At 47.4% G+C, this 16,481-nt stretch overlaps 1 long non-coding RNA gene across 1 annotated transcript in view; it reads left to right on the top strand.

Annotated features, from left to right (window-relative positions):
• Positions 1-14,548, top strand: part of LOC134927812 (uncharacterized) — an 87,565-nt gene extending 73,017 nt beyond the window's left edge. The window contains exon 3 of the long non-coding RNA XR_010177746.1: positions 13,778-14,548. This is a non-coding gene — a long non-coding RNA (uncharacterized LOC134927812). The remainder of the gene's footprint in view (positions 1-13,777) is intronic.
• Positions 14,549-16,481: the final 1,933 nt, after the last annotated feature.

Genomic DNA, 16,481 nt, shown 5'->3' with positions numbered 1-16,481 from the left:
TTTCTGGCCACCGACAGCATCTCTTGCACGCCCCTGTCGTTTTTTAAAAAATTCTGCACCACCAAATTCAAGGTATGTGCAAAACATGGGACGTGCTGGAATTTGCCCATATTTAATGCACACACAATATTGCTGGCGTTGTCCGATGCCACAAATCCACAGGAGAGTCCAATTGGGGTAAGCCATTCCGCGATGATCTTCCTCAGTTGCCGTAAGAGGTTTTCAGCTGTGTGCGTATTCTGGAAAGCGGTGATACAAAGCGTAGCCTGCCTAGGAAAGAGTTGGCGTTTGCGAGATGCTGCTACTGGTGCCGCCGCTGCTGTTCTTGCGGCGGGAGTCCATACATCTACCCAGTGGGCTGTCACAGTCATATAGTCCTGACCCTGCCCTGCTCCACTTGTCCACATGTCCGTGGTTAAGTGGACATTGGGTACAACTGCATTTTTTAGGACACTGGTGAGTCTTTTTCTGACGTCCGTGTACATTCTCGGTATCGCCTGCCTAGAGAAGTGGAACCTAGATGGTATTTGGTAACGGGGGCACACTGCCTCAATAAATTGTCTAGTTCCCTGTGAACTAACGGCGGATACCGGACGCACGTCTAACACCAACATAGTTGTCAAGGACTCAGTTATCCGCTTTGCAACAGGATGACTGCTGTGATATTTTATCTTCCTCGCAAAGGACTGTTGAACAGTCAATTGCTTACTGGAAGTAGTACAAGTGGGCTTACGACTTCCCCTCTGGGATGACCATCGACTCCCAGCGGCAACAACAGCAGCGCCAGCAGCAGTAGGCGTTACACGCAAGGATGCATCGGAGGAATCCCAGGCAGGAGAGGACTCGTCAGAATTGCCAGTGACATGGCCTGCAGGACTATTGGCATTCCTGGGGAAGGAGGAAATTGACACTGAGGGAGTTGGTGGGGTGGTTTGCGTGAGCTTGGTTACAAGAGGAAGGGATTTACTGGTCAGTGGACTGCTTCCGCTGTCACCCAAAGTTTTTGAACTTGTCACTGACTTATTATGAATGCGCTGCAGGTGACGTATAAGGGAGGATGTTCCGAGGTGGTTAACGTCCTTACCCCTACTTATTACAGCTTGACAAAGGGAACACACGGCTTGACACCTGTTGTCCGCATTTCTGGTGAAATACCTCCACACCGAAGAGCTGATTTTTTTGGTATTTTCACCTGGCATGTCAACGGCCATATTCCTCCCACGGACAACAGGTGTCTCCCCGGGTGCCTGACTTAAACAAACCACCTCACCATCAGAATCCTCCTGGTCAATTTCCTCCCCAGCGCCAGCAACACCCATATCCTCCTCATCCTGGTGTACTTCAACACTGACATCTTCAATCTGACTATCAGGAACTGGACTGCGGGTGCTCCTTCCAGCACTTGCAGGGGGCGTGCAAATGGTGGAAGGCGCATGCTCTTCACGTCCAGTGTTGGGAAGGTCAGGCATCGCAACCGACACAATTGGACTCTCCTTGTGGATTTGGGATTTCGAAGAATGCACAGTTCTTTGCTGTGCTGCTTTTGCCAGCTTGAGTCTTTTCATTTTTCTAGCGAGAGGCTGAGTGCTTCCATCCTCATGTGAAGCTGAACCACTAGCCATGAACATAGGCCAGGGCCTCAGCCGTTCCTTGCCACTCCGTGTGGTAAATGGCATATTGGCAAGTTTACGCTTCTCCTCCGACAATTTTATTTTAGGTTTTGGAGTCCTTTTTTTACTGATATTTGGTGTTTTGGATTTGACATGCTCTGTACTATGACATTGGGCATCGGCCTTGGCAGACGACGTTGCTGGCATTTCATCGTCTCGGCCATGACTAGTGGCAGCAGCTTCAGCACGAGGTGGAAGTGGATCTTGATCTTTCCCTAATTTTGGAACCTCAACATTTTTGTTCTCCATATTTTAATAGGCACAACTAAAAGGCACCTCAGGTAAACAATGGAGATGGATGGATTGGATACTAGTATACAATTATGGACGGGCTGCCGAGTGCCGACACAGAGGTAGCCACAGCCGTGAACTACCGCACTGTACTGTGTCTGCTGCTAATATATAGACTGGTTGATAAAGAGATAGTATACTCGTAACTAGTATGTATGTATAAAGAAAGAAAAAAAAACCACGGTTAGGTGGTATATACAATTATGGACGGGCTGCCGAGTGCCGACACAGAGGTAGCCACAGCCGTGAACTACCGCACTGTACTGTGTCTGCTGCTAATATATAGACTGGTTGATAAAGAGATAGTATACTCGTAACTAGTATGTATGTATAAAGAAAGAAAGAAAAACCACGGTTAGGTGGTATATACAATTATGGACGGGCTGCCGAGTGCCGACACAGAGGTAGCCACAGCCGTGAACTACCGCACTGTACTGTGTCTGCTGCTAATATAGACTGGTTGATAAAGAGATAGTATACTCGTAACTAGTATGTATGTATAAAGAAAGAAAAAAAAACCACGGTTAGGTGGTATATACAATTATGGACGGGCTGCCGAGTGCCGACACAGAGGTAGCCACAGCCGTGAACTACCGCACTGTACTGTGTCTGCTGCTAATATATAGACTGGTTGATAAAGAGATAGTATACTCGTAACTAGTATGTATGTATAAAGAAAGAAAAAAAACCACGGTTAGGTGGTATATACAATTATGGACGGGCTGCCGAGTGCCGACACAGAGGTAGCCACAGCCGTGAACTACCGCACTGTACTGTGTCTGCTGCTAATATAGACTGGTTGATAAAGAGATAGTATACTCGTAACTAGTATGTATGTATAAAGAAAGAAAAAAAAAACACGGTTAGGTGGTATATACAATTATGGACGGGCTGCTGAGTGCCGACACAGAGGTAGCCACAGCCGTGAACTACCGCACTGTACTGTGTCTGCTGCTAATATATAGACTGGTTGATAAAGAGATAGTATACTCGTAACTAGTATGTATGTATAAAGAAAGAAAAAAAAACCACGGTTAGGTGGTATATACAATTATGGACGGGCTGCCGAGTGCCGACACAGAGGTAGCCACAGCCGTGAACTACCGCACTGTACTGTGTCTGCTGCTAATATATAGACTGGTTGATAAAGAGATAGTATACTCGTAACTAGTATGTATGTATAAAGAAAGAAAAAAAAACCACGGTTAGGTGGTATATACAATTATGGACGGGCTGCCGAGTGCCGACACAGAGGTAGCCACAGCCGTGAACTACCGCACTGTACTGTGTCTGCTGCTAATATATAGACTGGTTGATAAAGAGATAGTATACTCGTAACTAGTATGTATGTATAAAGAAAGAAAAAAAAACCACGGTTAGGTGGTATATACAATTATGGACGGGCTGCCGAGTGCCGACACAGAGGTAGCCACAGCCGTGAACTACCGCACTGTACTGTGTCTGCTGCTAATATATAGACTGGTTGATAAAGAGATAGTATACTCGTAACTAGTATGTATGTATAAAGAAAGAAAAAAAAACCACGGTTAGGTGGTATATACAATTATGGACGGGCTGCCGAGTGCCGACACAGAGGTAGCCACAGCCGTGAACTACCGCACTGTACTGTGTCTGCTGCTAATATATAGACTGGTTGATAAAGAGATAGTATACTCGTAACTAGTATGTATGTATAAAGAAAGAAAAAAAAACCACGGTTAGGTGGTATATACAATTATGGACGGGCTGCCGAGTGCCGACACAGAGGTAGCCACAGCCGTGAACTACCGCACTGTACTGTGTCTGCTGCTAATATAGACTGGTTGATAAAGAGATAGTATACTCGTAACTAGTATGTATGTATAAAGAAAGAAAAAAAAACCACGGTTAGGTGGTATATACAATTATGGACGTGCTGCCGAGTGCCGACACAGAGGTAGCCACAGCCGTGAACTACCGCACTGTACTGTGTCTGCTGCTAATATATAGACTGGTTGATAAAGAGATAGTATACTCGTAACTAGTATGTATGTATAAAGAAAGAAAAAAAAACCACGGTTAGGTGGTATATACAATTATGGACGGGCTGCCGAGTGCCGACACAGAGGTAGCCACAGCCGTGAACTACCGCACTGTACTGTGTCTGCTGCTAATATAGACTGGTTGATAAAGAGATAGTATACTCGTAACTAGTATGTATGTATAAAGAAAGAAAAAAAAAACACGGTTAGGTGGTATATACAATTATGGACGGGCTGCCGAGTGCCGACACAGAGGTAGCCACAGCCGTGAACTACCGCACTGTACTGTGTCTGCTGCTAATATATAGACTGGTTGATAAAGAGATAGTATACTCGTAACTAGTATGTATGTATAAAGAAAGAAAAAAAAACCACGGTTAGGTGGTATATACAATTATGGACGGGCTGCCGAGTGCCGACACAGAGGTAGCCACAGCCGTGAACTACCGCACTGTACTGTGTCTGCTGCTAATATATAGACTGGTTGATAAAGAGATAGTATACTCGTAACTAGTATGTATGTATAAAGAAAGAAAAAAAAAACACGGTTAGGTGGTATATACAATTATGGACGGGCTGCCGAGTGCCGACACAGAGGTAGCCACAGCCGTGAACTACCGCACTGTACTGTGTCTGCTGCTAATATATAGACTGGTTGATAAAGAGATAGTATACTCGTAACTAGTATGTATGTATAAAGAAAGAAAAAAAACCCACGGTTAGGTGGTATATACAATTATGGACGGGCTGCCGAGTGCCGACACAGAGGTAGCCACAGCCGTGAACTACCGCACTGTACTGTGTCTGCTGCTAATATATAGACTGGTTGATAAAGAGATAGTATACTCGTAACTAGTATGTATGTATAAAGAAAGAAAAAAAAACCACGGTTAGGTGGTATATACAATTATGGACGGGCTGCCGAGTGCCGACACAGAGGTAGCCACAGCCGTGAACTACCGCACTGTACTGTGTCTGCTGCTAATATATAGACTGGTTGATAAAGAGATAGTATACTCGTAACTAGTATGTATGTATAAAAGAAAAAAAAACCACGGTTAGGTGGTATATACAATTATGGACGGGCTGCCGAGTGCCGACACAGAGGTAGCCACAGCCGTGAACTACCGCACTGTACTGTGTCTGCTGCTAATATATAGACTGGTTGATAAAGAGATAGTATACTCGTAACTAGTATGTATGTATAAAGAAAGAAAAAAAAAACCACGGTTAGGTGGTATATACAATTATGGACGGGCTGCCGAGTGCCGACACAGAGGTAGCCACAGCCGTGAACTACCGCACTGTACTGTGTCTGCTGCTAATATAGACTGGTTGATAAAGAGATAGTATACTCGTAACTAGTATGTATGTATAAAGAAAGAAAAAAAAACCACGGTTAGGTGGTATATACAATTATGGACGGGCTGCCGAGTGCCGACACAGAGGTAGCCACAGCCGTGAACTACCGCACTGTACTGTGTCTGCTGCTAATATATAGACTGGTTGATAAAGAGATAGTATACTCGTAACTAGTATGTATGTATAAAGAAAGAAAAAAAAACCACGGTTAGGTGGTATATACAATTATGGACGGGCTGCCGAGTGCCGACACAGAGGTAGCCACAGCCGTGAACTACCGCACTGTACTGTGTCTGCTGCTAATATATAGACTGGTTGATAAAGAGATAGTATACTCGTAACTAGTATGTATGTATAAAGAAAGAAAGAAAAACCACGGTTAGGTGGTATATACAATTATGGACGGGCTGCCGAGTGCCGACACAGAGGTAGCTACAGCCGTGAACTACCGCACTGTACTGTGTCTGCTGCTAATATAGACTGGTTGATAAAGAGATAGTATACTCGTAACTAGTATGTATGTATAAAGAAAGAAAAAAAAACCACGGTTAGGTGGTATATACAATTATGGACGGGCTGCCGAGTGCCAAAACAGAGGTAGCCACAGCCGTGAACTACCGCACTGTACTGTGTCTGCTGCTAATATAGACTGGTTGATAAAGAGATAGTATACTACTAATATTATATATACTGGTGGTCAGGTCACTGGTCACTAGTCACACTGGCAGTGGCACTCCTGCAGCAAAAGTGTGCACTGTTTAATTTTAATATAATATTATGTACTCCTGGCTCCTGCTATAACCTATAACTGGCACTGCAGTAGTGCTCCCCAGTCTCCCCCACAATTATAAGCTGTGTGAGCTGAGCAGTCAGACAGATATATAATATATATAGATGATGCAGCACACTGGCCTGAGCCTGAGCAGTGCACACAGATATGGTATGTGACTGACTGAGTCACTGTGTGTATCGCTTTTTTCAGGCAGAGAACGGATATATTAAATAAACTGCACTGTGTGTCTGGTGGTCACTCACTATATAATATATTATGTACTCCTGGCTCCTGCTATAACCTATAACTGGCACTGCAGTAGTGCTCCCCAGTCTCCCCCACAATTATAAGCTGTGTGAGCTGAGCAGTCAGACAGATATATATAATATTATATATAGATAATAGATGATGCAGCACACTGGCCTGAGCCTGAGCAGTGCACACAGATATGGTATGTGACTGAGTCACTGTGTGCTGTGTATCGCTTTTTTCAGGCAGAGAACGGATTATAAATAAAACTGGTGGTCACTATCAGCAAAACTCTGCACTGTACTGAGTACTCCTAATGCTCCCCAAAATTAGTAAATCAAGTGTCTCTCTAATCTATTCTAAACGGAGAGGACGCCAGCCACGTCCTCTCCCTATCAATCTCAATGCACGTGTGAAAATGGCGGCGACGCGCGGCTCCTTATATAGAATCCGAGTCTCGCGATAGAATCCGAGCCTCGCGAGAATCCGACAGCGTCATGATGACGTTCGGGCGCGCTCGGGTTAACCGAGCAAGGCGGGAAGATCCGAGTCGCTCGGACCCGTGAAAAAAAACATGAAGTTCTGGCGGGTTCGGATTCAGAGAAACCGAACCCGCTCATCTCTAGTATCAACCCTTCTTCCACTGGAAAAGGGGATACCCCAGGGGTGACCGCGACCTTCACCGGTTGGGTGAAAGGTCATCACAGGCACAAAGCCTCAGCCACCCAGATTTCACACACTCGCGCTCTCGCACGTAGTGTGATGAAGGGGATTCTCACGTCCGTGAGCAATCCCTATTCCGGCGCTCGGGGACAGACAAAGGGACAAACATACACGGATGCTACTCACCGTCACAAGTCTTGCACTCCGATCTTCTCCACTTACAGGTCCCTGTAAGGAGGCAAACAAACAAACAGCCGTGCAGGGCCAAGAACTACCCTAGTGTGCGTCCGCTACACTAGCTACATAAACAGAGCCCTCAAACTAGCTCGTGTGAGGGGTGCAACACAACTATGCACAACTTAAACAAACAGAAACTTTGCCCTGCACGGTAACAACACACATCACAATATCGGAATACAAGAACACACGGTACTGTCCCTTTAAATCCCTACCTGCTGCTGAAAGAGGGTGGGCGCCACACAGCCTGCCCACCTCCTGTACACTTCCCTTATGTGGGCCTCAGGCCTGCCTACCTAAATACCTCAGGGTGGCCTGGGCCTTGCGCCCAGCGCCACCTTTAGTCACCCCGGGGCAATTATCTACTGGGCCTAGCGCCCCCTATTTGCGCACGGACCCGAGGCCCGACTGTACCCACGGGCCTAATGCCCGCCTAACTCGTCCCTCGTGGGGTGACCTGGGCCTGGTGCCCAGGGTCACCTTATATTCCCTAACTGGCCAAAATACCCTGGGGCCTAATGCCCTCTAACGTCTCACAGGCCTATTGCCTGATGTGCCCCCGGGCCTAGTGCCCGCCTACTGCGCTGGGAGAGGGTGGCTTGGGCCTAACGCCGAACCCCCTAATTAATGTGTGGTCGGGTCTGGATGCTTGGGCCACGGGCCGGGGGGAACCCCGACTGCGCGTGGCCTTGGACCCAGAGAGCCCGACTCACTCGTGCCCACGGGCCGGGAGGGCCCGACTGTATGCCCACAGGCCGGAAGGGCCTGACTCTGCCCACGGGCCTAATGCCCGAACACCTGGTGGTCTAGGGAGGAAAAGGGAGGGGGTGAAAGTTGCCTCACTGAGGCCTCACCTGATCCGTGGGGTCTCCGGCACTCTCTTCTGCCGCTGATCCGTCCTGGCCAGCGGCGCCGCCGTCTCTCCTCCGCGTCCAGCCGCCGCTGGACATCTTCCTCCTGCAGGCCGACGTCTTCCGGTCTCTTCAGCGGCCACCGGAGCTCTTCTCCCCACGGACGCCGTCTTCCTCTCCGCGCCGGACTCTCTTCTCCGCTCCGGCGCGCCGACTCTCTTCTCCAGCACCCGGCTGCATTCTCCTTCGCGCTCTTCCGCGCGCGCGGTGTCTTTGGCTCCTGCCCGGCGTCTGACGTCAGGGGGCGGGGCCTATGATGCGGCGAGCGCCGATTGGCTCGCCGCGCCCCTCTCCGATTGGCTGCCGCTCCGGGAGCCGCGATTGGCTCCCGGAGGGCGCCAACATTCAAATGCCCCCGCAGCCTCTGGTCCGGTGCAGGGAAAAGGGTAATCCCTGCACCGGACACCCGCCGCCGCCACGCAACCAGCGCTGGGGACAGACAAGCTGCCCCAGCGCTGTCCCCAGCCAGGGACAGCACCACTGATGTGCCCACAGGGCACATCTCTACAGATAGATAGATAGATAGATAGATAGATAGATAGATAGATAGATAGATAGATATCTCAAAGGCATTGATCTACAGCACTCACAACTCCTAGATTTGGCATGCAAAATGGTATGTAACCACATCCATACATATAATAAAACTGTAAGGGTTGTGTCTGAACATAGCAATTTTTTGAGAAATATACTTCTATGGTCTGTTAGTGAACTATGGAGATGAAAAAAAAAAATCGGAATTTTTATTAGCATGTTCCTTCCAGCATCAGCCAAGACCTATTGGATGAATTTGGATCGCATTTTTACTACTGTATGGCTTAATGACATATAAAGAAACTAAGGTATGTATGATCTCGATGTGACTTCAGGGAGAGGAACAATAAAGAAAAAAACAGATGCTTTACACTCGGCAAACTGAAAGTTCAGGAAAATTTTCCCTCACTCCCATATAATATGTGTAGAAACTGGATTAATATTTCCTTACTCATTTCCTTTTTATAAGGTAATTGAGGGAGAGATTCTAACGGGATATGGCGCAGGTTAGACTGTGTTTGTTTATACCACGAATATCCCTTATCCCCAACAATTTTCATTTTCAATTCAAGCGCCTGAAGTTTCCTGTAAGTATCTGCTTAGCTATGACAATCAACAAGTCGCAGGGGCAAATGCTCAGGACTGCAGACGTAGATCTCAGGGCCAGCTGCTTTTCCCATGGGCAGCTTTAAGTGGCTTGCTTTCAAGTTAGTAGCTCCAAGCATCTTTTTGTGTTAATCTCTGAAGGAAAAACTCCACATATTGTTTACAAATACATTTTGTGATCAATGTGTACAATATAAAATAGACATCACAATATTAGGTGGCTCTACCTCCTTTATAAAATTAGGTCCACTGAGCAGTAACAGACATCCACGCGAGTAAAGCTGCGTTCCAACACTATTTATTCAATAAAAATCACAGAGGCTCAGCACTCACCATAATAATAAACAATTGGGGTTTGGTTTGTATATTGTTCAATACATTTAAGCTTACAGCCCCTGTCAAGGGACCCCATTTCTCTACACGTTCCCATTCTATCACTCAGAATTATAAACATGGAAACTGCTATCACATCAGAATTAGGCTTTAGGTACAGTATGATAACTGGTTTAAAACCCATCTGCACACAGGGTAATTCAGAGTCCTTAGCAGTTTTTGATAAAATTGGCAAAAACTACTAAGGATGAAATTGCATGCTGAGGGCCGCCCAGCACAGGGCAATGCCGTACAGCATGTATGGCGCCGCCCTGCACTGCGATTGCAGTTACATTGTGATTGCATCGCAGATTCGGGTAATAGAGGGTGAACCCTGTATACGCGTATACAGGAGCACTGCCGCCATGTTTCCTGTTGCAGGAAGCGCACTCCCCCCCCGTTTCCGGCTACACTCCCCCCCTCCCCCATGCTGCATCACCACCCCCGAATGCCCGTCACCTGACAATCAGAATACGATCGCATCCTTCCAGGATGCAATCGCATAATGGAAGCCTGTGCATGTGCAATGTGGTTCCGGTGCATGTGCAGATGGCCAAAAAGCGTCCGTTTGTAAATTTCGCTACACTGCATCCATCTATGAATAGCCCCCACTGGCTTTTAAAAGGTGAGACAATAACCAAGCACACCTGCTGTAAAACAGCTTCCTGCCAGACTCTGATCCCAAAACGAGGCAAAACGTCATCATCCTGCTGTAGGATTCTCGTAGGGTTTTGGATTCTATAAATGTCCCTGTGGTCAGCGCCATTTTCACTCCGGCTGTGGAGAGAGCACTGAACAGACGTGTCTGTCTCAATGCTGAGGTTGTGGGGCTGCTGTAGGGCTGGTGTATCAGTCCAGGGGTGCGAATGGCCAAATATTCTATGAAAGCGATGTGGAATATGTGTGTGCTACATAAAAAAACTGGTAATAAATAAATAAATAAATGTATCAGTATCAGTCCTGGGGTGCTCTGCCTGTAGTCTGGTGGCAGGGGCGGATCCAGAAGAAAATGAAAGGGGGGGCACCATGGAAGGGGCAAGTACATTTGTGTGCGGCTTCGGTGCATGTGAGGTGGCGCTTCTTATACAATGCCCACAGTTGTAGCGCTCATTATGCAATGTCCACTGTACTGGTAGTGCCCCTTATATAAACCCCATAGTAGTGGTGCCCCTTATGCAATGCCCGTATTGCCCCCATTAGTAATGTTACCTGTAGTAATGCCCCCAGTCATTTAGCGCCCTAGTAGTTAGGCCCCCAGTGGTAATGCCCCTGCAGTTATGACCCCAGTAGTTTACCCCCGCCCCCTTTAGTTTAGCCTTCCAGTGGTAATGCCCCCAGTAGTTTGCCTGCTTGTAGTTTAGCCACCAGTAGTAATGCCCCCCTGTAGTTTGCCCCATTGTGGTTTAGCCCCTGTAGTTATGCCCCCCTTGTAGTTTAGCCCCCAGTAGTAATGCCCCCAGTAGTTTGGCCCCTGTAATTATCCCCCAGTAGTTTGGCCCCTGTAGTTATGCCCCCAGTAGTTTGGCCCCCCTGTAGTTTAGCCCCCAAGTAGTAATGCCCCTGTAGTTAAGCCACCAGTAGTAATGCCCCTGTAGTTACGCCGCCAGTAGTAATGCCCTCCTGTAGTATGCCCCCAGTAGTTAGCCCCTTTGTAGTTGGCCCCCAGTAATAATGTCCCCCAGTAGTTTGCCCCCAGTAGATGCACCCCAGTAATAATGTCCCCCAGTAGTTTGCCCCCAGTAGATGCCCCCCAGTAATAATGTCCTCAAGTAGTTTGCCCCCAGTAGTAATGCCCCCTAGGAGTTTGCCCCCAATATATGACCCCCCGCAGTAGTAATGCCCCCAGTAGATGCCCCCCAGTAATAATGCCCCCAGTAGATGGCCCCCAGTAAAAATGTCCCCCAGTAGATGGCCCCAGTAGTAATGCCCCCAATAGATGAACCTCCAGTAGTGATGTCCCCCAGGAATAATGCCCCCAGTAGTTTGCCCCCAGTAATAATGCCCCCCAGTAGTAATGCCCCTTGTTGATGCCCCCCAGTAGTAATGTCCCCCCGTAGTTTGCCCCCAGTAGATGCCCCCGCTGCACTAAAGGAGAAAAACCATCATACTTACCGAGCCCCGTTCCCGCTTCCAGACCGCTGCAGTCCTCCTCTTGGTGTCCGCTCCTCAGCACTATGAGAGAGACGTCATGACTGACGTCTCTCCCATAGCACACACCGCACAGTGACAGCGCCGGAAGCCAGAGCTCAGTACTGAGCTCCTGCCTCCGGCTGCCGCTGTGCAGGGAGACGGGCGCCCGCTGGTAACACAATCTCAGCGGGCGCCCGTCATCTCCCTGTGCGGTGCCGGCGCTGGGAGGGGACGGGGGACGGAGGCCACAAATGACAGGGTGGGCACGGGCCCGAGTGCCCCCCCCCCCCTGGATCCGCCACTGTCTGGTGGTGTATCTGACAACAAGAGGTGATCTGTCCATATATATCCAGGGGCTCCGCCCCAGTGTTAAAAAAAAATCCCAGTATACCGTGTGTGTACATCCAGGGGCTGATGTGTCCTATGTATCAGAATCAGTCCATTGGCGTAATTCAGACCTGATCGCAGCTGCAAAATCTTTCTCTAATGGGCAAAACCATGTGCACTGCAGGTGGGGCAGATATAACATGTGCAGAGAGAGTTAGATTTGGGTGGGTTATTTTGTTTCTGTGCAGGGTAAATACTGGCTGCTTTATTTTTAAACTGCAATTTAGATTTCAGTTTGAACACACCCCACCCAAATCTAACACTCTGCACATGTTATATCTGCCCTACCAGCATGGTTTTGCCCATTAGAGAAAAATTTTGCAGCTGCGATCAGATCTGAATTAGGCCCCATGTGTGCTCCGTCTGTCGTCTGGTGGTGTATCTGACAACAAGGGGTGATCTGTCTGTCTATCCAGGGGCTCCACCCCAGTGTAAAATTAATATAATAAAAGCTAAAATGCCTAAAATATAATTATAATAAAATATATATTATTTGTTTGTTTGTGCTGTACCCCAGTGTAATATACAAGTTTTATTTTATTTTCATAAGTACTGTGACACTGCCGGTCAGACCACAGTATTATTTCTGACTCATGCACGTATTGTGCGACACTGTTGGTGAAATTAAACCGCAGTGTTTAATTACCATTTCTGACTCATACACATTTTGTGCGAAGGCGGGTTCGGGTCTCAGAGAACCGAACCGTACCGAACTTCATGCTCTGAACTCGGTTACGAGCCCGGCTCGGGTTTTCCCGCCTGTCTCGGAAACCCGAACGAGGCAAAACATCATCATCCCGCTGTCGGATTCTCGTGGGATTTGGATTCCATATAAGGAGCCGCGCGTCCCCGTCATTTTCACTCCGGCATTGGAGAGTGTACAGAGAGGACGTGTCTCTGTTCTCTCAGTGTCCTCAGTGTCCGTGGCTTGTGCTGAATGTGTCCAGTCACAGTGCTTGTGTCCTCTGCTGCCATATGTCCAGTGCTGCTGTATAGGGTGCTCTGTTGTTCTGCATCAGTTCAGGGTTGTGTATTGTGCTGCATCAGTCCAGTCACAGTGGTGATGTCCTCTGCTGCCATATGTCCAGTGCTGCTGTGTAATAAGTCCCTTACAGTGTTGCTGTGTTGTCCTGCATCAGACCAGTGGTAGTGTCCTGGGCATCAGTCACTCCAGTGACCATTCACAGTGGTGGTGTCCTCTGCTGCCATATGTCCAGTGCTGCTGTATAATAAAAGTCCCTTACAGTGTTGCTGTGTTGTGCTGCATCAGACGAGTGGTAGTGTCCTGGCCATCAGTCCTTCCAGTGACCAGGCAGTCACAGTGGTATATGCTGCTGCTATATGTCCACTGCTACAGTATTATAATGTAACCCTACCCTGAATACCTTGAACGAGAGCTGTCTATGTATTCTATTAAGGGATGGTTACCTAATAGTTGTGCCTCCACTCAAGCTATGTGTAGTATTTAACTACCGTTAAGGCTTGCTTGAGTAAGCCTGATCTCTATCCTTAGGGGATGATTCCCTTATATCATAGATATATTATCTAATATACCTGTCTCTTTCTTCCAAGATCTTCAGATCAACTTCCAGACGGACCAGACACACATGGCAAGTATAACACTTTAATGACCAGCACCAAATGGATTAAGTATACATTAACATTTCATCAATTACACATTCCCCTTTAAGTCATTAATCCATGCTAACCCCCTGTCAATTAGGCCTATACACAGTACCTGCATGCAATACAACAAATCCTTTTTCTTGTCAAGACACCCTTAGGTGTTAGAGTGACCCGGGTACTCTTAATATGATAGTGCACTATAAGGGCCCATAAACTTCCTAAAAATAACAGCAGTTGATACAGAATGTCTGACACTATGTTTTAGTATCAACTATCAGTTCTCCCTTCAGTTAAAGAGAAAGATGTTTAGCTCAGTCTACTTATGGTAGCGATTACTTTCTCCTATAAGGTTACTTATAGTTCCTCATTGGTAGATAACAGAAAGTATCTATTTAGCTCATAGATAGTAACATCAACAGTTGATTACCAAGGAATCTGTATCCTTTCCTCAGTAAAAATGTTACCGTAGTTGTCCAGTATTAAACTAAACTCCTAAGAAGCTGGTATGATAAACCTTTGTTATGCTGCGTCCTTGTGTCCATTTGAAGTAGCTGATGCTTTCTAAGGCCCTCATTCCGAGTTGGTCGGTCGCAAGGCGAATTTAGCAGAGTTGCTCACGCTAAGCCGCCGCCTACTGGGAGTGAATCTTAGCTTCTTAAAATTGCGACCGATGTATTCGCAATATTGCTATTACAAACTACTTCGCAGTTTCAGAGTAGCTCCAGACTTACTCTGCCTGTGCGATCAGTTCAGTGCTTGTCGTTCCTGGTTGACGTCACAAACACACCCAGCGTTCGCCCAGGCACTCCCACCGTTTCTCCAGCCACTCCTGCGTTTTTTCCGGAAACGGTAGCGTTTTCAGCCACACGCCCCTAAAACGCCGTGTTTCCGCCCAGTAACACCCATTTCCTGTCAATCACATTACGTTCGCCGGAGCGAAGAAAAAGCCGTGAGTAAAAATACTTTCTTCATAGTAAAGTTACTTGGCGCAGTCGCAGTGCGAACTTTGCGCATGCGTACTAAGCGGATTTTCACTGCGATGCGATGAAAAAGAACGAGCGAACAACTCGGAATGAGGGCCTATATTTCAGAGCATATATAGCTTTTCGATTCCTGTATGCCTCAAATTATTGTTGTCTCTGTCACGATCCGGGTATCTGGACGCCATTTCTTACCCATCAGATGCCTCCTAAGGCTGGCTCAGCGCTCCAGGACCGGATCCCATCTGTTATCCTAATGTTCACATTCCTGCATCCTCTCCTGTCTCTCTGAGACGCTGTCACAGTAACGCCTTATTACATCTGGCATGGCGTCTCCCGCGGCCTCCGCCGCCGTCCCTGAGCTTCTGCATGCAGAGTGTCAGAGTGGCGATTACGTCAGCCGCGGCCTCCGCTGTGTCCGCGTGGTTGGATGTGCACTTGTCAGCCTGGCGTCTCCTGTCTCCAGTGGCCGGCGCCGCCATTACTGTTTTCATTACCACATGGATTACAAACCAAACTTCCCTCCAAGTGTCTGCATGGGCGCAGCCATCTTGGATTCTGTCAGCTGATCATTTCCTCCAATCTGTTGTCAGTATTGTTAATCTGCATAATTGCCTAGCCAATCCCTTCCTTGCTGCAGGTATAAATACACTGTGCCTGAGCAAGGAAGGCGTCAGTGCTTTGGTTGTCAAACCTAGTTCCTGTTTGTCTCTCTCCTGTGATTGTCTTCCAGGTTCCAGCTCCTGTCTCAAGACTTCCACCATAGAGACCCGCACCAGCATTCCACCTGCGGTGTAGCCTGACTCTCCAATCCATTGTGGATTCATCTGTTTCCAGCTACAACATTACCTGCTTCCAGCTCAGCTTCCAGCAGAGTACAGCTTCCCTTAAAGGGCCGGTGTCCTTTCTACACTTTACCACTCTCCACCGGTATTATTATTTCTCCGCTCTCAAGTTCTACATTTCAGTTCATATTTCATCGCTCCCAAGTTCATTTATTATTTAACTGGTTCCAGCCAGTATCCACTCCGTGCTAACAACAGTCTGGTTCCAGCCAGTATCCACAGCAGCTGTTTTACCTTCAGCAACCCAGCTTTTCCTGGAACACCAGCTGGCACAATCCTGGGTTATCTCCATTGCTACAGTCGGGCCTGGTAAGGACTTTCCATCTAGAAGATCATAAGAACTATCTCACACTACCAGTGCCCTGTGGCTCCTGCCATCCTGTAGTACCCAGGAACTGTATTTATTATTTGCTGACTTTTACGTTTTCTTTTACTGCTGCTGTGTTGCGGAGTTGTCATAATAAACATCATTGACTTTTATCCAAGTTGTCATGGTCACGCCTTCGGGCAGTTATTATTCATGTTACTTACATGTCCAGGGGTCTGATACAACCTCCCAGGTTCCGGTACATCTCAGCCCCTACAACTGAGGCTGCCTCCCGTCAGCTCAGGCCCTCAGTTGTGACAGTCTCTTAGGATGAGTCTATATTAAATATATCTGCAAGAGATGGTTTCTCTTATCATAGTCACAGCGAGCTCAAATCCTTTAACTTTAAAACTAATAGTCTCTTACGTGTCAGTCCTTCTTACGGGTTCACGAATATACATATAACACCGTTGTATTAAAGTGCCACAAACTAGTCCTTGAATCGGGATGATATTCTA

The sequence above is a fragment of the Pseudophryne corroboree genome, chromosome 1 (assembly GCF_028390025.1).
Source record: "Pseudophryne corroboree isolate aPseCor3 chromosome 1, aPseCor3.hap2, whole genome shotgun sequence".
NCBI lineage: Eukaryota > Metazoa > Chordata > Amphibia > Anura > Myobatrachidae > Pseudophryne > Pseudophryne corroboree.
The sequence above is the reverse complement of the archived record's forward strand: the minus strand, read 5'-3'. Positions and strand labels throughout refer to the sequence as shown.